The sequence below is a fragment of the Oryctolagus cuniculus genome, chromosome 4, assembly GCF_964237555.1.
Source record: "Oryctolagus cuniculus chromosome 4, mOryCun1.1, whole genome shotgun sequence".
NCBI classification, from domain to species: Eukaryota; Metazoa; Chordata; class Mammalia; order Lagomorpha; family Leporidae; genus Oryctolagus; species Oryctolagus cuniculus.
The window spans coordinates 137,581,867-137,606,742 of NC_091435.1; positions in this window are offsets into that span (position 1 = coordinate 137,581,867).

The following is a 24,876-nucleotide window of genomic DNA, read 5'->3' on the forward strand; positions in this document are numbered from 1 at the left end:
GGCAAGATGTTTCAACATATTTAATTATTCAACAGTAATAACAGTAATTCTATAGATAAAATGTCACATAATAAAAAGTTAAAACAAAAAAGAGAAAAACGTAGAGATATTCTAACCAACTATAATGAGCAGCTGTAAAGTACTTCTTATCTTTAAAAGAATGTGCCTGCATTTTGCTTATTAATGTCCTCAGACCTCTGCAACTGTTCTTGCAGACTTTTGATACAGGAATTCCAGGGTGAAGAAGATGATGGCCTTCGGGAGACGGCGCTTCATGGGAGCAACTGCTCCCAAATCACAACCTGTCCTGCACTCAGCTCACCGTGCAGAGTGCGAGTGGCGTGTTTGTCTTTGCTCCTGCACTGTGGCTGACTGGACTCAGACTCCTGGAAAGTGTGTAAGAAGTTAATTCAGGGGCTGGTGCTGAGGTGCAGCGGATTAACGCCCTGGCCTGAAGCGCCGGCATCCCATATGGGTGCCAGTTCTAGTCCCGGCTGCTCCCCTTCTGATCCAGCTCTCTGCTGTGGCCTGGGATAGCAGGACAAGATGGCCCAAGTCCTTGGGCCCCTGCACCCACGTGAGAGACCTGGAGGAGGCTCCTGGCTCCTGGCTTCAGATCGGCGCAGCTCCGGCCGCTGTGGCCATCTGGGCAGTGAACCAGTGGATGGAAGACCTCTCTCTCTGTCTCTACCTCTCTGTAACTCTGTCTTTCAAATAAATAAAACTTAAAAAAAATAAGTTAATTCAGCACTTCCCTCAGGGATGTTGGGGAGGTCCAGCGTCCCCAACAGTAATCACTTGCATTTATGGGAAAATGTAGAATACGAAGGGTAAACTGCAAATAGGAAGGCTGAAACTAAATGTGTAGTTTTCAATTTTGCTAAGTAAAACAGCATTCAATGATGAAGATCGAAATCGCAGTCACAAAAGACACCATTGCGAATGCCTTGATCCCAGAAGATCAAAATGCCTTCTGTCAGGAGTGGGCATTCAGCTTAAAAGTTAAACTATCAGTTAAGATGTCCCCACTTTATATTGGAGTGCCGGTGTTCAATCCCCTGCTCAGGCTCCCCATTCAGGCTTCCTTTTAATGCAGATCTCAGGAGGCAACAGGTAACGGCTCGAATAACTGGGTCTCCAACAAACACATGGGAGACCTAGATTGTGCTCCAAGCTGCTAGCTTTGGTCTAGCTCATTCCCGGTTGTCACAGAAGTGAACCAGCAGACAGGAACTAATTCTCTCTCTCTCTCTCTCTCTCTCTCTCTCTCTCTCTCTTTCTCTCTCCCTCCTTCTGCCTCTCAGATAAAATTTTACAACCCTACAGTCTAAGATCCCTAAGGTTTAAAATCCCCAAAGATCAAAAATACTCAAAATATAATTCTGGGTAAAGCGATTTTAAAATGCTTTTAAAGGTATCTGCAAACATGTTTAAAAGGATATTTATTTGACAGACATTAAAACATGACATAACATGTCCTATACCACATCACACAATAAAATGGGTAATAATAAGACATTTTGCAAGCATAAACACTCAGTTGTACTCATGGCAGGTGCAGAGGCATAACAGTTATGAGCATATGAACTGTATTCCTAAAGAACTAGGTCAAAAAGTGAAATTTATAAGTGCATATCCCTGTGCTGGTAATTGTGTGCAGCTAGCGTTAAAACCACAGTCATAAATAAATAAAATGTTTTTAAATCTGCAGTCATCTGAAATACTGTGACAGACAACCTAAATCTTTTGACAAGATCGATCAAAACTTGCAATGGGTTACCACTGCAGATGCAGTCAACCAAAAAGCTGAGATATTGAGAAATTTTATCTTTCACAAAGGCAAAAATACAAAAAGGACACTCTTCATTGACTGAGGATTTTTTGATTTTTTTTTTATTTACAGACACAATACTTATACATGATAATGTGCTTTCATGAAAACAAATTTACAGGAAATAAATATAAGAAGAATTAGAAATAGGAATTATGCAAAGATGAAAAACCTAGCACAGTACTGAAAAACACTGTGCTGACATTTAATATAGGAGGCAGGAACTAAAAGGTCTGCAAAACACCTCTCAAATAGCTTTTCCCTGCCCCCTCCCCCACAGCATGAATTGTGGTTTGGGAGATTTGGGCTTTCTATATTAAAACATTCGGAATTTTGATCTTCTAAGGCTGCGATTTTGGGGGGCCAGCAAGGATGCAGCAGGTTAAATGCCCGCCTGCAACATGAGCACCCGTTAGAGTTCTGGCTGCTTCCTATCCAGCTCCCTGCTAGTGCATCTGGGAAGGCAATGCAAGATGGCCCAATTACTTGAGCCCTTATCTGTTGGCTTCCCTATCATTAGCAACTGTCCTTTGTCCTTCAACAAAGGAGACTGAGAAGACTCAGGTACACACCTTAAAGCTCTTTATTACCGCATCTAGAGGGAGAGACTACTCAGCCAAACTCCTGCTGGCACAAGGCACTACAAACCGGGGAGAGAGGTTGAGCAACCTCTGCTTACAGAGTCTGAGGGTCCACTTATATATAGTTTTAAAAGGTCAGCCCCGCCCAAACACCACCCTCCCAGGTGGCGTAGCTATGGTGATGCGGTTTGCGGTTTGGCGATTTCCTCTTGCAGGGCAGCTTAGGGTACAGCTTCTTCATCTTCATAATTCCCTGACACTTATCACCCATGTGGAAGACTCAGATAGAGTTCCAGGCTCCTGACTTTATTTGGCCTGTCCCAGTCCTAGCTGTTATGACTATTTGGGGAGTGAACCTGTAGATGGAAGATTCTCTGTCTCTCTTTCAATCAGTGAATAAAAGATCTCTTTGTCTCTCTCTCTCTCTCTCACCCCCTTCCCATGTAACTCTGCTTTTCAAATAAATAAATAAATCTTTAAAAAAAAATTAAACTTTAAAAAAATATTGCATTTGGGAGATTTTAAACTAAAGGCATCTTGATCTTTCAAGAATTCAAAATTTGGGCTTTTGGTGTTCAGGAATGTGTCTTTTTAAATTATGGTCAGCACTGCAAGTTGAAAAGATTGTTTGGTGGGAGACCAAATAAGTCAGCATGTATTGGTTATGCTTGTGCATGGTCCATGCTTGAAGTCATTATAGAAAAAAGAAATAGTGAGAGTCAGTAGCAGATCAAAGAAAATAACCTAGAAATGAGACAGCCTTATTATTTCCATTGTGGTAACAATTCTGTGTGTGAAACAAACAAAAACATCTAGCAAGTCAAGTATTGAATGAATCTGGAAACATTCTGTTTCCAGTGTTAGTAGAAACAATCATTTCCTTTCCATCCAACAACTAAAGGAATAGAATATTCTAGAATATTTCTATACTATCACCTGTAAGCATCCAGCTCAGGCATCTGGGCCTTTGAATCAGGCAGTTGGGGAAGAAAATGAGGAGTTACCAAAACTAAAACTTTCCCAAAGAGTTTAACATATTCAACGGTCATCAGCAATCACTCATCTAACATCCCTGTTTGGACATATGCATGTTAATAGGTTGAGTTGCAGTGGCTACCCAAAGTCCAAAGTTAGTAACTTGTAGATGTGCCATTTCTCACAGATGCATTGTGATTACATATAAAATCAACTAATTAGGCTGCTCATCATCACCTGGGCCCTAAAACTATCACCCAAGAGTGACAAGACTCACACTGCCTAAAAATACTAAGGCTCATTCCAGAGAACATGTTAGCCATTTTTGCTATTTCTACATCTAGAATCTAGAATATTTCCTTTTTATAACAATGAAATCAGATCAGCATATTTCAGAGAAAGTATATTATACATAGCTATTTTAAGCAAATGGGCCACCTACAATTTTGTTAAAGCCTATTCCAAGTCAGAGTCCAGTCTAGTAATCAATAAAAAATTGGCCCAGCTAAGAAAGGTTGTGGTGAAGTTTCATCAAATAAATGGCAATGATTAAAGGTCTATGCCAACTTGCTGCTGGCATTTACATATGGGAAATAGGTTTAGAGATTCAGGGGTGAGGATAAGTGAGCCTCCCTTTCAACAGGCAGAAATCACACCAAGTTCCCCAGAGATCACCCCCAGCTGCTACAGCAACCCTAAACCAATCAGAAGGAAAGTTAGCTGGTTTTAGTCCCATCTGGATTCAAAGATAGAAGCCAAAGAACAGAAGTAAATATCACCATATTATAGAGACCCATGGGGTCTGAATAATTTAATTTGGGAATGGCATATTGGGTTTAAAAAGGGACTAAATTTACAATTTGTTCACTTCATATCAGACTATTCAAGCAGAAAAATTCTTTTACTATGAAATGTGTCAAATGTGTGTGTATGTTTAGATTTATTTTATTTATTTGAAAGGCAAAGTGATGGGGGGAGGAGGAGAGAAACAGAGGGTACCTCCATCTATTGACTGATCCCCAAATGCCTGCAACCGCCAGAGCTATGCCAAGCTGAAGCCTGGAGCTCAGAACTCCATCCTGGTCTCCCACCAGGATGCTAGGGTGCTAGGGGCCCAGGTACTTGGGCCATCATCCACTGCCTTCCCAGGAGCACTAGCACGAAGTTGGACGGGAAGTGGAGCAGCCAGGACTCAAACCGGTGCTCCTATGGCATCACAGGCAGCGGCTTAACCCTCTTTGCCACAGTGCTGGCTCCTTATTTTAAAGTACAGTTTTAAAGCTCCATTTTAAATTAGGTGTGTGGCATGAATCCTCATTAATCAGGAATGACTTAAAAGCTGAAGTAGTGGTTGGCATTGAAGTTGACCCTTAGTTAAATGGCACTAACCTACAGGGAGAGAGCGTGGCTCTGGAGGAAGCCAGGGCATTGGCAGTGGGCACAGCACCCTTTGGCACTGGGAGTAGAGGCAGCTGGGGGAATGAAAGAGGCGCGGCGTACAGACTTCTTTTTGAGGCAGAGGCCAATCTTCAAAACCATCAGTGTTACCAGTGTTAGAAATTCTTGAAGTTCTGAGCATTATTTGTACAGAAATCAATCATTTAATTTAAAATTTTAAATGTCAAAATGTTTTCAAAACTGAACAGTATTACATTCTGAAATTTATTTTTTAAAGATTTATTTATTTGAAAGGCAGAGTGACAGAGGGAGAGACAGAGAGAGAGAAATCTTCCATCCCCTGGTTCATTCTCCAAATAACAGGAACGGCTAGGGTTGGGCCAGGCCAAAGCCAGGAGCCTAAAACTCCATTCAGTCTCCCGTGTGAGTGGCAGGGCCCAAGCACTTGGGCCATCTTTTGCTGCTTTCGCAGACACATTAGTAAGGATCTGGATCGCAGTGGAGCGGCTGGGAATTGAACCAGTGCTCATGGGATTCTGGCATCACAGCTCACACCTTAACTTGCTGCACCACAACACTGGTCCAACATCCTGAAATTTAAACTTTAATTGCTGCTAAATTTCAATACTAAATATCTGGATGGTAATTTAATTTAATATGCGTGTTATTTCTTCTGCCACAATTTTTTTGTTTCCTTTAACCCTGATCACTCTTTCCCATTCCCATGCCAGTCATTTGATATTAACAGCTTAGAGTTATTTCTTCATGTGTTCCATTATAGATTCTGTTTATAAAATATAAAATAGTAATGTATAGAAATAAAGAGCAAAGAGATTGAAAATGACAAATCATTAAAATGACTTACTTTTTCGCAGTGAAATCTTTATCAACTTTTCTATTTTAAAAGCAATCAGGGCGGCTGGCTCTGTGGCTCACTAGGCTAATCCTCTGCCTGCGGCGCCGGCACACCAGGTTCTAGTCCCGGTCCGGGCACCAGATTCTGTCCCGGTTGCCCTCTTCCAGTCCAGCTCTCTGCTGTGGCCCGGGAGTGCAGTGGAGGATGGCCTAAGTGCGTGGGCCCTGCACCCGCGTGGGAGACCAGGAGGAGGCACCTGGCTCCTGGCTTCGAATCAGCGCAGCGTGCCAGCCGTAGTGGCCATTTGGGGGGGTGAACCAACAGAAGGAAGACCTTTCTCTCTGTCTCTCTCTAACTGTCTAACTCTGCCTGTCCAAAAAAAAAAAAAAGCAATCAGGGCAAGTATGAAGGAAAGGATCACTAACTATATTCCTAAAGTTGTACTTATGAAATTTGTACTCATTAAATAAATGGTTTCTTTGGCAGAAAAAAAAAAGCAATCACAACTACAAACTTAAAAAGAGCAAAAAATTTTTCCAATGGTACATTGTAAGACAATCCTGCTAATATTTTAAAGCACTTCTTTCTTGAATTATTGCTCTTCATAGATTCATTACTTTCTAAAGTTGTGTTAATATAATTACATAAAATTTTATATTTTATCTATATACATGAGCATAGCTTTATGTATATTATTTTATATGTAAATAATACATTTGTTATTTAGGTAAATTTAAAGATTCAAACGTGATATTTACCTATAGCTTACAATGCAATTAGACACTAATTTTAGAGATACTTGTAAATATCTGTGTAAGATTCCCAGATTGGTGGTGTCATGGAATTGGCAGGATACTGGCAGTTACCATATGCTTTCTGCATTTCCAGATGCCTTTCTATTGTCTTAGCTACATCTCAGGCAATGCAATGTAGATAAGAATGACATAGGTCACTTCTAAGCTTGCTCCCAAAACAATTCCCTGTGCTCCCTCTTTCTTCTCTCAGCTAAATGCAGAGAAGCGAGCTGAAGACTTGGGAATCCTCACACATGGAAAGAACCCACGTGGTTGAATCACCACACGAAAAGCTTGTGGTGGGAGCAAAAATTAGAACTCTGTTTGATGATGTCATCAAGATCGTTTGTTATGCCACCAAGCTTACTTTGATTGATACAAAGCTTACGTTGAAAGCTTGCCTTTCAAACATGTAGGTTATGTGGCTGGCGTTGAGTGCACTGCCCAGGTCTCTTGTGGTATTCACACCAAGCCACACTTCCCTGGGCTGCTCTTTCTACCTAAAGAGGACTTGCACAACCTTTTCTCAAGGACTCCCCTAAACAGAGCTGGGATTTTTCAGAACTGCACTGCAATCTGAGGCTCTTCTTTCCCAACTTTTCCTTCCTGCTCTCCTTTGACTGGTGTCAGACCTACATTGTGATCTCAAAGCTATTCATCTTTCATACAGCTTTTACACAATAAATTTCTTACATGTATAATACCAGCCTCACAGCCTCTTCCTGTAGCATCCAAAACAATATCGGTTATTTCAAAAACATCACTATTACATGTAATATTGTGATGAAAATATTTATGCATGTTTTTCAGAACTCCAGATAAAATTCACAAAACAGATTCTTCAGTAGGCAATATCAACATATTTAGAATTCTTGGCACATATTGTCAGATAGTATTCCAAACTGTTTCAATTTACTCTAATACCAATCACAAACGAAAGTGCTTACGCTGTCACATCTTCCCCAGAATTAAATGTTCATTTAAAAAGAAAGCTTTTTGCTAATTAGAAAGGCAAAATCATCATCCATATCTGTTCATTATATACGTTTTTGAACCTAGTGAACTTGAATATAATTCTATATATTTATATATTAACTGTATTTTCTCTTTGTAAAAATTCTATTTTCATCTTTTGGTCTTTTGCCTTTTTTAGGTCCTATTTTTTTCTGTTTATAATATGTATTTTTACTCACTAAAATCCATAATGTTACTTACTTTCCTTTATAAAAATTAAAGCTAATTTTAAATAGAAATAGAATAACTAGCAGAAAAATGTTTCCTCATATTAACGCTACATGTGGTTAATGATAAAATAGGAGCTGTTCTAAAATAACATGCTCTCAATGTGTTATGAGTTTTTCTTTACCAAAATGTCAACATTTATCCTTTGGCAAGTTTTAAATGGTAGCAATTAAGCATGTCTAGAATTACCTGTCATGAAAAAAAAAGTGGAAATTTCCATTAAAGATACTTAAGGAAATGTCATATTTCTTGTTGAATAAATTTTATTTTATTTTTTCAAATATAACACTCTTGACTGTCTTTTAACCATTTTCAAATCACCAAAGAGTAAAATCAGTTGTGTTTATTGTTCAATAAAAGAACAAAAGATAATAGGGAGAAATTTCAAATTTTTATATAGAATCTCTATTGAGCCACTTAATTAATTCACAGGCAAAGAAAAACCTTAAATTTTAGTATCAGCATACAAAAATTTAAGAGAATAATATTATGAATGCCTTAGTACCCAACACCATACTAAAGAAATAAATATTGCATATCATTCAAAGCAACCTATGTAATGAGCTCAATCTCTTTCCTTGCTATCCTCCCCAAAGTGAGCTATTATTCTGAATTTAATGTTTATCATTCCTGTGCTTGTTTCCATACTTTCACTATATAATATAGATGTGTGTATGTGTGTGTTATGTATCAATAAACAATGAATACAACATTGCTTTGCACTATTTAAAATTTTATGTAAATTACATCATACCCTTCTACAACGTGTTTATCTCAATGTTATGATTTTGAGATTTATTTATCTTGACAAGTATATCTCTGGCTCATTTCCAAAATTTATTTTGTGTATTTGAAAGAGACAGAGAGAGAGAGAGATCTTCCATTCACTGATTCACTCCCCCAAATGCCCACAACTTCCAGATCTAAGCTGATTGAATCCAGAAACCAGGAACTCAGTCTGGATCTCCTGCATGGGTAGCAGGTCCTCCAGTACTTGAGCCATCACTGCTAGTTGGAAGTGGGGGCAGAGCCAATATTGTAACTGCCAGAAAACACCTGCCCTTCTGGCTCATTTTAACTGTTGGGTGGTGAATCTCTACTCAAGGTGGTATCTGTGGCTCAGCATCATCAGCATCCCCTGAGAATCTGATAGAAATGGTAACTACCAGGACCCATCCTAGACTTACAGCATCAGAACCTCTATTTTTACAAGATCCTGGCATGAGTTAGATACACACTAATGTTACAGAAATATTGGCATTTAATTCCATTGCTTTAAACTTTCACACCTTTTTCCTTCATTAATGGATATTTAGTCTGTTCCTAAATTTTTAATATGCTGATTTGATATTTCCCTTGTTTTATGTTTTTGTTTTCAAGATAAATTTCCTGTCAGCAGAACAAAATTTTTATGAGTAGACACCATTTAAACATGTAAATTACTTACTAAGGGAGAACTTCTCTATACCATGTGTAAATTTCTCAACAGCCCTTAATATGTAATGCAGGTTACATTTTTCTAACTCTTATAAACTTGAATAAATTCCTACATCTGTTGACCAAGGTCAACAAAAGTCCTATATCATGAATTGTCATGGTCTGCCCACCTTCACATGTATTACTCCAGAAACTTTGTCTGCAAAGAGGACATGAGTCATGACTCCATCTTGTGCATGGTGAGGATTCTCCCTGACCAGATTTAGGAAATCCCTGCTAGACCCGCGACTTCACTCCCTCTCCATCAAGCTGCACGAGGGTCAGCCTGACTGAGTCTGGAGACCCAGCCACCTGCGCTCAGAGGTAGGCATTCCCCAGGGCACTGCTTCCGCGCGGCCTCCTTGAAGCACTGGGAACCTACTGTTTTCCTTCTTAGCGTGGAGGAACCACCTTCTTGGGTAGAGCAGCTCCCTTTGGAGAGCTGAAACCTCTACCAGTGCTCTCTTCTGTCCTTTGTGCCATCATTGGTGACCAAAACTTGTTTTTTTTTTTTTTTCTTCATAAAAGTCTGTTAGTTATTCTTTGGTGGCAAGGAGAGCTCAGACCTTGGGAAGAAGCCCAATTAAGTCCTTTTGTTTCTTTAGAGAGAACACATAACAAAGAAAAATAATACCACGTGTCAATTAATTTCCAATAACCCACTGTATTATAACATTAATACTTGCCTAAGCTGGAGTATCTAACAGGATAAACCAATTATCTCAAGACTGCCCTTCACACTGAGTCACTACACTTTTGTAAGTCATCTCCTCCACTCTAACTCCTTCCATCTTATAAATTGGGAAAATGTAAAGATTTCAACAGTTTGCTCCCACACAGAAACATAAAGTGAAAAATACTGTTTGAGTACTAGTTATATAGCATTAAATCTCAATGTACAGCACACTAAGGACAGAGATCCTACATAAGGAGTAAGTGCACAGTGACTCCTGTTGTTGACTTAACAAATTGACACTCTTGTTTATGGCCTCAGTAATCACCCTAGGCTCTTGTCATGAGCTGCCAAGGCTATGGAAGCCCCCTGAGTTCACCGACTCTGATCATATTTAGACAAGGCCATAGTCAAAGTGGAAGTTACTGAATCTTTTTTTTTTTTTTTTTTTTTTGGTCAGGCAGAGTGGACAGTGAGAGAGAGAGACAGAGAGAAAGGTCTTCCTTTACCATTGGTTCACCCTCCAGTGGCCACTGTGGCCGGCACGCTGCAGTCGGCACACTGCGGTCGGCACACCGCGCTGATCCGATGGCAGGAGCCAGGTACTTGATGTGAATGGAAGGGGAGAGGGAGTGGGAAAGGGGAGGGTTGTGGGTGGGAGGGACGTTATGGGGGAGAAGCCATTGTAATCCATAAGCTGTACTTTGGAAATTTATATTCATTAAATAAAAGTTAAAAATAAAAAAAAAAAGAAATGAAATGGACACTATGAGAAAGAGTGACTTGATCGGATCCTTGTCCTGACTGTTGATGTACAACTTAATACTTTATGCCTTTTAGTAAGTTTTTTTGTTCTACTTAATACTATTGGTTGAAATCTGTAATTAACACACAATTATTCTTAGGTGTTTAAATTTAACTGAAAAGTGATTTCTGTTAAATATAAGAGTGGGAATAAGAGAGGGAAGAGATGTACAATTTGGGACATGCTCAAGCTGATTTGCCCCAAATGTGCCAGGGGATTCTAATTCAATCCCATCAAGATGGAATGTACCAATGACATCTCACTAGTCAAAGTGATCAGTTTCAGTTCACAATTGATTATAATGGTAGGTCTAAGAGTCAAAGGGATCACATAAACAAGAATAATGTCTGCTAATACTAACTGATAGAATAAAAAAGGGAGAGAAGGATCCAACATGGGAAGTGGGATACACAGCAGACTCATAGAATGACAGATGTCCTAAACAGCACTCTGGCCTCAGAATCAGCCCTTAAGGCATTCGGATCTGGCTGAAGAGCCCATGAGAGTATTTTAGCCACAGAAAGCCAAGACACTCTGGCAAAAAAAAAAAAAAAAAAGAGGACCTAAATGAAAGGTCTCTGCAAGTGAGATCCCAGTAGAATGAATGGGCCATCAAAGAAGGAGGTACATGTTTCTGAAGGGAGCAGTGAACCTCCAGTTTGACTATGACCTTGTCTAAATAATATCAAAGTTGGCGAACTCAAAAGTCTTCTGTAGCCTTGGCAACTCAAGACAAGAGCCTAGGGAGATTCCTGATGCCATAAACAATAGTGTGAATTTGTTAAGTCAACAACAGGAGTCACTGTGCACTTACTCCTTATGTAGGATCTCTGTCCTTAATGTGTTGTACAATGTGAATTAATGCTATAACTAGTACTCAAACAGTATTTTACACTTTGTGTTTCAGTGTGGGTGCAAACTTTTGAAAGCTTTACTTAATATATACTAAATTAATCTTCTGTATATAAAGATAATTGAAAATGAATCTTGATGTGAATGGAATGGGAGAGGGAGTGGGAGATGGGAGGGCTGGGGGTGGGAGGGAATTTATGGGGGGGAAAGCCATTGTAATCCATAAGCTATACTTTGGAAATTTACATTTGCTAAATAAAAGTTAAAAAAATTTAAAAAATTAAATAAATAAATAGGAAAAATGGCTAAAATAGTGTAAATGGCTTAACCAAGGCCTCAAGTTTATTCCAGAAGTAATGATGCCAGAGTTCCTCAGGGAAAAAAAATCACTTTGGAAATGGCCTTACTGGCTTGATGCAGCATGAGTCCAGTAGAATCCCTCCTTCCTGTCACCATCATGGGGGCTCAATCAAAATGGTGCCTGACCAATGAAGCCGTAGTCACTCAACATCCAGTACCTTATACTAGTGACATAAAACAAATGAATGGGTCAGTGCTGTGGCGTAGCTGGTAAATCCACCTCCTACAGTGCCGGAATCCCATGTCGGCACTGGTTAGAGTTCTGGCTGCTCCACTTCTGAGCCAGCTCTCTGCTGTGGCCTGGAAAAGCAGTGGAAGATGACCCAAGCCCTTGGGCCCCTGCACCCACATGAGAGACCCGGAAGAAGCTCCTGGCTCCTGGTTTCGGATCAGCCCAGCTCCAGCCACTGCAGCCATTTGGGGAGTGAACCAGCAGATGGAAGACCTCTCTGTCTCTGTCTCTGTCTCTGCCTCTGCCTCTCTGTAACTCTGTCTTTCAAATAAATAAATAAATAAATCTTTTTTAAAAAAATGAAAAAATTGAGTAGGCAAGGTTAATAGATCATAGAAGTCCGTAGCATAAACAGACTGAAGGCAAAATCTAGTAAGTCAGCAATTCGTAGATTTGCTAAAGTAGACACAGCTCCTTGATGGCAGAGCTGCCAAAATTCCATGAGTCTTGCTATCCAACCCACACATTGTTCTTTGCCCACTAGATGCCAAATAGTCATACTTTATCTCATTTGTTCTTTAAAATCTTCCTGTAGGGTAATATATAATCACTATATTATATATAAGGGAGTTGTATTAGCTTTTTGTCACTATAACAAATACATAAGAGGAGTTATTTACAAATGCAGGTTTACCTTGTTGCACAGTTTTTGAGGCTCACGGTCCAAGAATGGGTGGCCCCACTGCTCTGGAATCTGATGATGAGGGTGGTGCATGGTGGAACTTTAGCAGATGGAGGATTGCATGATGAGCTAGAAAGCAGAGACAAGAAGCACACGCATCCTCCATGTAATCTCTCCTTATAAAGTCACCATCTTTCAATCATGGGGCCCCATCCAGCAGCTTAACTTTGCAAGTCTCTGCCTTCAGACACTATAATTACATTATGTTCCATCCTTAATTCATTAATGTGAGATTTTGTGCATCAAACCTTTAACACAGGGACATTTGGGGACACCAGATTATTATCTACATCCCATACCAAGAGCTGAGCATGAGGAGGGGAGTCATATTTGAATAACTGGTAAATAAGAAAATCGAGTTTGCGCCAGCTAATGCTTCTGGTTGCAGGTCCAGTTCCTTTTCCTTATACCTCACAGAATAAGCAGTTGTAGACCGAGTTATAGTGTCCTATACTCACCAGACCCAAAGAAGCTATATTAACAGTAATCACCCAGGTCACTCTGTCTCTTGGCCCTTTTCCGCTCAGGCCAGACTCCATTGATCTGCAAAGGAACTAAAGACGTGCTCTGGGAGATGTCTGCTCCCACCTGAGCGCAGATTCTGAAATGCTCCTTCTGACCAGGCATCCGCTCAGGGGTGTGGAATGCCCAGCACTTACACAGTATCCTTCTATCTCCGAAACCCGGTCTCTTCCCTCTGTATCAACTTTGTGTGTGTGTGTGTGTAGCAACTTCAAAAGCATTTCACTCTCCCCACAAATACTGATTTACACTTACCACGCCCTACACTATGTGCAGAAATAAAATGAGGAGAAAAAACATGCATCGCAGCTGTAAGTCCAGTGGGAGAAGTAAACAAGAATCAAATAATCGCACACATATATAGTCACGTGATTACTCATATCTGGTTCCCTGGTCCCCATGTCCATTGGGGAATATCTACATGAGTCCAAAAGCAATTTGTGAACAAAACTCAGGAGTTACTTTCCCTGGAAATTTCTGACTGTGTAAGTTAATTAATGGATACATACTGGTATTCATTAAGGAGAGGCAGAGTTCACCCAGCTCCACTTCTTGTATCTACCCAAGTCTCAGCTTGAGTCAATCTGGCTGCTGTGATGCAGCAATTAGTTTCAAAAGGAAAATTAGCCTGCAAAAGGTAAGACATGGCTGTGCAGCCACACGAGGTAGAAAGTCTGAAAGTGGACACTGAAAGAGAAATGTGGGCAGGAGGGTTGTGCAAATATCTCCTACACAATCCTTTTGCCTCAGGGCAGTCCTGGAGGAGAACTATGGCTTCAGCAACTTAATATGAGTTTAAAGTCTTAGTAAGGTAATTTTATTTCCATTTTATACATCTTGTGTATGTTTCAGATAGTTTCAACTGCCTTGGGAAAAAATAATATAAATGAAAGTTTGGAACATTTCCTTTGAAGGGAATATCTTTTGCTATTAGACTGTTTAGGGAAAGGTTACTTATGGTCAAATGATTAGAGAATTTTAAGATAATTGCTGCTCAGTACTCCAGTTTAGAATTTGAGGTTGTGGTTTGAAAGAGAGGAGTTGGCATAAATTTTCTGACATTTTAGATAAATTATGAGAGCACTTTCACCATATTTAAAAGAGCATTATTTCTCAGAACCACTGAGAGTTTCCCTTGAGAGCTCTTTATGTTTCCAACTGCTGTAGTGTGAAGCAGGTAACCTGCAAAGGGGGAGGGAGAAGCAATTGCTGCTTTGGTTCCTTGGATCTTTAAGATCCACCAGACATGTGTAGCAGCTGCACTCACATGGACCCAACCCTATCTCTCTGCTCCACTACTGCTAACATTGATTTCCATGGCTGCTTCATTATCCAGCATGGCTTTTGGAACTCCAGTGACGAAATTCCATGAAAAATAAGGAAAAAAAAGTGGAAAACAAAAAATGAGCACAACAGTTGTAGGTCTGCTTTTTAAGGAGAATTTTGGAAACCTCGCCCAACAATTATTGCTTAGATGTCCCAAATAACTGAAAAGCAGGCCTGAATATTTGAGATTTTAGTTATTCCGCCTGGACTAAAATTTGTGTCCTATCAGGCAAAGGTAGTGAATGGAGATTATTTGATAGCCAGCATTTCTTGCACATATTTATGAATCAAAATGTCATGTTGTTAGTTTATCGTAAGGACTACTGCTTCCTTACATTAAGGAATAGGAAGAATTGTGTGGAAAGTCAAGTCAGCCCATAAGTAAGACCGTCTGCAGGTATGCAGTTGGATAAGATAGGTAACTACATTTGAATAAGTAAGACAGAGCAGCTGAAAGACAAATTATAAAGCAGGGTAAATGAGGAAAGGATTGTCAGGGTAATGGTATGACAAGGAAACAAAAGCAAGAGAAGCAAATTAGATCAAAACTCTAAAGCTGTATAAAGGAGATTCATTTTCAGAGCTAAAAATACCTCCACTATAACAAGGTTTCTCAGCCTCACCATTTAGATGAAATAATTCTTTGTAGTGTGGCAGGGGTGGGGAGGGAGGATGGTGGCCGTCTTGCAGTATAGGATGTCTAGCAATGTACCTAGTTACACTCTCCCCAGTCCTGACAATCAAAAATGTTTCCAGGTTTTACCAAGTGTCTCCTAACCTGAGGTGAGCAACGTCACCCCTGTTGAGAACCACTGCACTACAAGCTTTGTTGTTGATGATGTCCCAGCACACTTTGTAGTTCCAGCTCTGAGAATGCCTTAAAAGCACTGAGTGGCTTCAAAAATAAATAAATAAATAATAAAAACTAACAGCCTAGAGGGGCCTGAAGCTTTTGCACTGACAGTTACTGCTCGCATTTCCAGTGTCTTAACTCAGGTGATGTGACTATGATATCCCTCATGGTGTCATCTGGGAGTTGAAGGCAACTAAAGGGATCTATTGTTGGGGAAGGGTCAGAAGAGGGGTGTGGGTGCTTTGAATGGATTCCTCGACAGTAGCTAAAAACCAAGAATAGGATGGAAATATACCAACATTAAAACATGGTGTTGAGACTTTTAAAAAATGGAGAGCCATCCTTACAGTAGTGCTTATAGAAATTTAAAATGCAGAGACATGCAAACAACGCAACACATTTTATAAACATACAGACTTGTTGAAGGACTCAAATGTATTAGACTGAATGCCTAACTAGAGGAGAGGACAGGAGTTGAGGAAGATACAGATAAAATTAAATTAAACTAAATTAAAAATGAAGAATTATATAGTACAATGAGGTAGTAGGCCATGAACTGAAGAGTATAATTAAATGAATTCTCAGCACTTGCTATCCAATTATGAACACAGAAAGATAAAATGACACTGGACATCTTAAATTCACATTTTCACTGGACAGTTGACATATTGTCCTGCCAGAAGCCTCTCTAGCACTGGGCAAGCTCATTATCTGTAGATAAGCTGTGCAGCATTTTGCTAGAACTCCTAGGCTTTCAGTTATGAATAATCAAGGACATCTAACAATTGAACTTCTGCTACAGTAACCTATAGTAACTGAGCTCCATTTTTGTTATTTTAAATAACAAGCTGCTTTGTCATCATTCTTCGTGGAAAATCTGTACTCTTTTTTCCCTGAATCTGGACAGAGAGAATTGATATATCACACTGCAGCCTGATATATAATTGTCAATGTCGCACTCAGATAAGGGGGAGTATCTGTGACTCAAACATCTGACCAGTAATGGTGTCCTTCAGAAGAGTAGATGATGGTGGACATGAGGTTCCAGGTGCAGGTACTGAATCTTCTCCTTAATTCTTTAACCTAGAACAATACTGAACTGTTCCTGGAGGTATTCATTACAAATGGCCAAAGTGACTGAGTCAGGAGGCACAGTTATATGGCCTTATCATAAACTCAACTTACACGATACACAGAAACGTCTGTTAATGGAGAAGTACAATTTCACAGTAGTGACATTAGTACCAACCATGAGCCACATACACGCAGAAATGACATGCTTGTCAAAGATTGAGGTTTGTCTAGATTTGCAAGAAAGTGAAATACAGGTGAAACCACAGTTTGGGTTTTTGCCACTTCCAGCTGTGGTAAACAGCCAAGAAATCCAGTGTCTATGATCCTTAAAACATTGAAAAATGATAATTTTTAAGATAGCATAGTTTACAAACTTCTTGAGGTCAGAAGCCTCTCATTCACACTATTTAGCACTGTACCAAGCACCTGGGTGGAATTCAATGTGCATTTCTGGGAGCTGCGCTATTCTACTCAAACCTTGCCATTTAATTTGTTAATAAATTGAATGAAAGCCTCTCAAAGCTATAAATCCCAGGAAGTGGGCTTTTGTCATCAAACTGTTGAATATGTCCCAAGGTATCTATTTTCACCTCAAAATCAGATCTGGTTCCAATATATATTTCAGGGATGATTTAGACTGTATATAATTATCCAGCCTTTTAAAACAGAATTGTCATGTTATAAGAGAAAAGATGCTCCCTTTACTGAATCTCAGTGAAGCAACTCGGCAGATGACAAGCAGTCTGTCCCAAGATGGGACTTTGGTTCGGAAATTACTATACATCAATGAATGACCCTTTTCTCTGCATTGACCAAATCTCAGTAAATTTGGCATTCATAAAGGCTGAAATAAGAATGCTGAAATTTGGCATATCATGACAGTCACAGCAAAGAACACTTTTTAGATTTGTTTTAAGCTTGTTACCACCACAACTCATTCTCAGTCTATTTCCCACTATCCCACTAAATAGCAGCTTTAGCTTACAAACGAAGTATGAAATCTCCCCAGCTTTCTGCTGTTGGATACCCACATGTCATTAAGATAAAACAAGCTCAGTTTGAACCAAGAGTCCTTGGCTAGTTTTGTATCTTACAGGGAAAATGCGAAATTTAAGTAAAGGAATCATTTCAGTAAAGAGTTTGGAAATGAGTACTTTGCCTTTTACGGTAACTTGTTCCAGTCAATTACATTCCCTGGCAAGTCCAAATGACAACTTAAACACTTTTGTACTTTGTTCAAGTCCTGGATGAAAAAGTTATTCAAGGACATAGATCTCACTCTTGCAGTTCCATCACTTTCACCAGAATGAATTACAACCACTGCAAAATGCAGTGCTATAATCCCCAATGTGTTGCCGGGAAGGAATCTTAACCTCCTTCCACACCATTCTGGCCACCACAGAAGCCTCTTGAGGCTGGCAAGCTGTGTCAGCAAAGCCACATGAGTTTCCATCTCTGTGGTTCTGCCCCGGGACTCTCTGAGGACATGAGTCCCAGACCCTAGAGGGTTGTGTCACGTTGGGTTGCAGTGGATCCTGCACCAACACAGACTTGAAGATGTGTCGGTGTGGTAGCGCCAATTTGTTGCCGCCTCATATGGTAATTGTGATTGTGACTAAGCTGCAGAAAACTTCCTCCAAGCTCCTTGCATGGTCTGCACCCTTGGGAGAAGCAGTATGGAGCCAGGGTAACTGACTTTGAATCCCCACTGCGCCGTTACTCACTGTGTGATCTGAAATGAGCTACTTGCCTCTCTGTGCCTCACTTTCTCATCTATACCTTGAGGATTAGACGCCTAACCCTTAGGCCTGCCATGAAGACTAAAGGAATCAAAAGTTTAAAGCATTTGAAATGACACAAAGCACATGGTAAGAAATGCATAAATGCCCAGTCAGTACGGTCATCATTGACTTTTTACCCAGTAGAACATACATCCATTCCTTGTCTCTTACCTAAAACCAGGCCCTTATATTCAAGTATACTGTAGTCCTGTTTCTATTTTCCAATATAAAATTCAGTTCACACAAATAAGAACCAGCTTAGCTCATTTCAGCAGATTCACACAGTGCCATCAGTGAGCACACCATGAGCTATGCCTAGCAGAGTGTGGCACAGTCTACCAAGGAGGGAATGAGAAATGGTGTCATCTGGGCAGATTACTTCACCTCTTCGGGCTACGTATTTCCCTCTCTGTGACTAATTTATCTGAGAGGTACCTTCTAGTTTTAACAATCTGTAGATCAAAGACTTTATAACAAAAGACTAAGTGTAATAAACTAAAGGAGAAAATATAAAGTATTGTGTGTCCAAAAGAGGGCAGATTATTTGTTAGTTCTTTAGAATTGTTCAGAGTTATTAATGCAGCCTCTCTCACCTTACACTGTTAGACCTTCTCTACTAACTCAGTTTTTTTCTGAGTATTAATATAAGAGTCGGGAAAGTATTATTTAGCTAAATTAGCAAAGTTTAAGTTATGAAATTTTCATATTCTAATTATGGTTCTTAAGTATGGAGTTTATCAAGTAGAAGTCCTTATTAAGACTAAAGGGCAATGTTTTGCCCCATAGCCTAAACAATCCAGATCCATAGTACAGAACCTAAATTGCCCTGATCCTGGCTGCTGTTGACTTCAACAACTGTGGCCCACTGCAAACGCCTTAGCCAGGGAGCCCCAGAACGGCTCTCACCTGTGTTCAACCACCAGGCTAGTCACGATTGTTAAAGCCACTGCTGATAATCAGCCTTGCTTTGCTTCATGGAATTTTCACGGTCATCATCACGCAGTAGCCTCCCAGGCAGCTGGACCAAACCTCTTCAATGCATAATGCTTACCAGCTCCACCAAGCATCTAAGGCCTCCTTGTGTTGCTCCCACCCAGAGGGGCCCTTCTCCTAGAGTCCTACACAGGTGCACTCCTGCATCTGCCAAGCATCAAACTGTGTGGTCACTGGAGCACATTAGAAATAAATCAGCTCTCCCATTCATATTAAAAACTACTGAAATGGTCCTGAAAATTAGCGTGTCTTAGGTCCAAAAATATTATAAAGTTTGGTAAAATGGTTGTTTTGGATGTTAGTTACAACTAGACTTCCTCCCAGGGACCCAAACGTGCTATCCATGGTTAAGTGACAACCACCAGCCAGTACCAGCTGCACCACTCCCTTCCTCTCAGTCCTGGCTGGCCTGGGCAGGCTTCTCACTTTAAGAAGGGTTCTCCCCGAGGGCGGTCTTCCCTCTGCATGCTGACTCTTTTCAAGACATTCCCCATTCTCCCATAAGCCCATACATTTCTGAAACTTAGCAGTGAACTCAGCTTACGGCTTCTCCCAGGTATCTCCTCAATGCTCAAGAAAATTAGAATGGAATTATAGCATGCAAGCTTTGAGGGTGACTGTGTGGTGAAAACCAGATCTTCAGATTAACATCCCCAAGAAATAAGTGCTGAAAAGAGGAGAGGAAATTCTGCCAAGGCAATATGGCAGCCTGCTGGTTGTTTCTCCAAAATCTTTTCTTGCTCTCCTTCCTCCCAACTGCAAGCCTTTTGCTGGGGATTTGGCTGCCCAGGAGGGACTACATTGCCCAAACTCTCTTTTGCCCAGGATTAGTTCTCACCAACAGGATATGAGTCACATATAACATCAGAAAATAACACCAGCAACTCTTGTACCAGCTGCTGAAAATTAAATCCACGTGCCCTCTCTCCCCCTTCCCACCGAGATGAATTCAGCTTCGATCATGTAGAACAGGTCCTTCAACGGGTAAATGAAGCAAAACTGCAGTGGAAACCTGAAACTGAGTTGTCACATGGGATAGAGTCACTTCTACATGCTGGCCACTCCTTTTCACACATGAAAAGAAACACACTTCTCTTTCATTGAAGTCCTTTGAGGTCTCTTTGCTATAGTAGCTTAGCTGTACCCTAACTAGTAAAGCTGTTCATCTTTGGTTTTCTAATATAAGGAGGATTAAATTCTCACAGAATAGTGCTAGAGCACAAAGAGGAAAAGTATTTCAAGGGAATGGTGTTAGAAAGGAGTCATGGATACTATGTATAGAATGGGATTTGGTGAGGGAGAGAGTCTTTCCTCTCCCATAAGGTCAGAATGCAATTCAAATTCAGTTATGCAAAGACAGAGCAACGTTTAGGTGTTCTCTGAACACTGAGAAGGGTGCCCTGTGCCTTGCCATGCACCTCACCCTGCCCCTGGGTAAAGAAGGAGGGAGAATGGACAGAACACTCAACTAGGTTTGTGGCTTCCTAGAGACAGGGAATTTGTCCGGGGGAGATCTGGGGAGGTACTAAGTCCCCAGAGGAAAACTGCCTGTGTCATGTTCCTGACAGGCATCTCCATGCTCCATCATGACTCAAGAACAGCAGGAGCAACCCAGAGAGCCACAGAGGGAGCCAGCGGACCTGTAAACAGGAGATCTTTGGAAGACAGGTAAGCCAGGTGGGATGGCAGCCTGCGTGACGTCTGAGATTTGTAGACATCTCAGCCTACGCCACCCAAAAAGATGACAATGGACAACCAGAACACTCCAGCATCAAGTCACTGGCACTAGATAAGTTCATAGCACTGGCACAAGGCCACAGAAGGTCTAGAGATGACCTTGAGCCAATAGGTGCCCTTTCCAGCCATTAGAGCAGGATGGTTTAAGATGATATCCAGAACTTAGATGCAGAAAGAAACAGCAACTTCATTTATTCTAACTTCTGACTCACATTAGCATTTCTTTTAGGTGTGAAAAGGGGCTGCAGAACAAGTAGTAAGCCTGAATCTCTCACCAATAAAAACCACAGACACTTTCAGATGGTATCAGGGCTATTGCAGATATCTCAAAATTTCACTTATTCTCATCACTACAAATTTATGGCAATTATCATAACCACCCCCAGGTCTTACTTTTAAAACATTCATAAAGAAGCAAACTCATTACTCAGCACAATTGATCTTCTTTTTTACTATTGGAAACAGGTTTTTAATTTTCAGCAAATATTAAAAATATTAACCAGCATATTACCCTTTATACATTAAATTTTTTATTTTGGACATTTAACAATTATTCTGAAAAGGAGTCCTTGACTTTGTCAGGCTACCAGAGGGTTCTCATGGCATAAAAAAGGCAAAGCCTTGTATTCTAGAAAGATAGGAGCTCAAAATGAACATTGAGTTGAATTAGAGAGAGAGAAAGGAGAGGGAGAGAGGAAGAGGGAGAGAGGGAGGGAGATCTATATCTATATCTATATCTATAATCTATATCTATGGGAAAAGTGCAAGAGGAAGGGAGAGAAAGGGGAAAGGGGAGGCAGGGGTGACAGTTGATTTCTTATGCACCAGAGTCTGTGGACTTGTTCCCATCGATTGTCATGAGACAGTGGTGTAGAGACAGGAAGCAAGGTGACTGTGAACGTGAGTGATACAAGCTTCTTCCTTTCAGAAAAGAGCACCTTTGTCCACTGAGGACCAAACACCTGTGTCTGCGGTTCTCAATCCTCACTGTGTGTGCAGATCACCTGGTGAGGCTGTTAATGCCACGGACTCAGAGCCATGTCCCCTGAGACGCTGATTCCGTCTCCAGGGGAGGTCCCAGAACCACATATTTAAAGCACTGCTCTCCATGGCTGCCTTCAAACACTCTCCTATGTTTGCAATGGCTGGACTAACCCACAGCAAAGTGGAGTTAAAGGACAGTAGAAATCTATAAAAAGCCTCAGGAAATAATTGGCTTATTTATTATCTTCCAGCTAAACTTTACCTCTAGAATACTCTTCTGAGAAAATAACATTTTCTGTATTTCTTTATGATAAGTATTTTTGACAGGGTATGAATTATTTCTACCTTTCTATGATTTGTTTGCTTATAAGTCCTTATTATGACTGCTACAAAGAAACTGCATTGAATCAACTCTCCAAATTACTTCAAATTCCTTATTTTAGAAGTCTAAAATAATGAGGTTCCCCTTGCCTCCTTCTATCTCAATTACTGTCATTTATGGAAATAAGCCTGCTGTTAAAAATCTTTTCACCTTAATCCATATTAGAATAAGAGACTTCAGAGATAATGAACTTCCTATCTGACCACTTACTTTATACAATTTGTTTATACCTTGTTAACAAGATACACTGCTAACTCAGTACTTGCCCCAACTGGTTATGGAAGAGTAGATTTAAACCTTCCAAGTGGTTCTCAAAATGTGGTGCTCAGACCGGCAGCATCAGAATCAGCATCATTTGGGAATTTGTTAGCAATGCCAAAAAATTCCCAGTCCACAACTACTAGGAGCCTTTCACAGGTGATTCATATCCTCTTTCTCTTTCTCTCTCTCTCTCTCTCTCTCCCCACCTCCCACCCCCTCTCCTTCTCTCTTGCACACACTTACTGTCTCCACCCTCCCCCTGCCTTTTGTGAGCTGTAAGCTTAACTCATCACTGTTAACTCCCTACCTCTGCAATCCATCTCCCTCTTCCCATATTCCATTACAATCCCTCGTGGTATTTCATCCATTCCATGGAAGAAGTCCCTGTATGGTCTCTCTTGCCCTTTCCACATCCGCGCTCCACAGAGAGCTCAGTTATCCTCCTAAATAATAACTGGCTCATGAATTTTCCTAATAAAATCCTCCAAATGATTTCAGGATAGAAGCCAAACACCATATCTTCTTATCAGGAAAGTCCTCTTTTTTTTTTTTTTTTTTTTTCCTGACCTTCATTCAAATCTCTATGGCTTGATAAGCGATAGCCCTCCCCTATTGCAGTGACTCAGCTTTTGCATACACTGTTCCCTCTCCCTGGAAGACATCACTTACACCAGAAACTTTGCTATATAAAATAGAATCACTCTCGTCTGTTCACTAAAGCAGAATTTCTTCTCCTTAATCTTCCCCTCCTCAGAGACCACCCACTATCACAAACAGCACACCCTGTGGAAAAAGTAAACCCCTTTTTATTGGTATAAATTCTCTGGGCAACCTCAGGTAGCTCTATCCTTTGAACCCAAATGCACTCGGCTATAAGGTCTTTTAAGGCTTTTAATGTGCTATTAGAATTTACCAACAAGATGTTCTTTGTAGGTGAGGACAGGGACTGTTCTAGAGTTACATAAACCCCAATATATAACACAGTACCTGTCGTTGGTTAGTAAAAACCTATGAAGAAATGATTGAGAGGAGCATGCCAAACAATACTTTGTAAAGAAAATAGCTTGGAGTAAAAAGTTGTTTGCATCGTGGATTTCTGTCTCTTTCCACTTTACTCTCTAGATTACAAACTAGCGGCTAGAAATTCAAATATCCCAGCGTACAGGGCTTATTTTGTCAGCACAGTGTATTAACTTGTTGTTCAATGCTTCAGCTGGGGCACGTGCCCTCCCTCCAGTTGCCAGCCACCTCCTTTCCATTTTTCACACATTCATGTTACTACCCTGTGTCCTGAAGGCATATGAGTAGCCACCAGCATCCTCTGATTTTCTGGATCCTGACCCTTATCTCTTTTCTCAGCGATTGCTCTTGCACTCAATTGCAGCTGCTGCCTAAGGCATCCCCTTCACCTCCCGCTGGTATCCTTAGAAACACACAGGCCCATTCCAGAACTCTCAGCCTTTCTCATTGCCACTCACTGTGGGTCTCTCTAGCTCAGTTTGAAATCTGTTGCTTCTCCAGCATGGTGTTTTCCCATGGTCCTAGCTTGGATTTCCCCTATCACCCAAGACATGGAGGGTAATCTTTAAGGCACAAACACCAACTGTGACACATTCATACCGTGACCCTGGAGGAGCCTATATTTCTAAGCCTTATTTTCCTCATTTATAAATGGAAAATCACACTTCCCTTGTAGATTTCTTGGAAGAATTAAATTAGAAAGTATAAAGTAAATTGCATAATGCAGTTTTGATTAATTAGTAGAGCTTTATTAAATTTTGTCTTCCTTAATAGTTTAAAACAATGTAACGCCACTTATAAAACCAAAAGAAACTATTTATTAGTGAGATTCTAACATGTGTTAGTCTATCCAAAATCATTATTCAAGGAATCCTTAGAAAACAGCCACAAACTGAGAATTAAGTAGCATCACTCCCATTTCACATAAAAGGAAACTTGAAGCTCAGGGGAAATAGAATATTTGCTCATTATAATAAATGTTGTACAGCAGGAAGGAATGCTCTTTTTCTGTAAGCAATGGAAGTTTTTTTATTCATATTTGGAGTTTCCATGAACTTTGTGAACCCCCTTGTATAATAAGGAATTGGAAAACTGATAACCCCAGAGCTACTGGCATCTTCTTGTCCTCCTGCTCTTGGTCCAAAGATGTCTACCACCATTTTATACACTGACACCTCCAGCACAA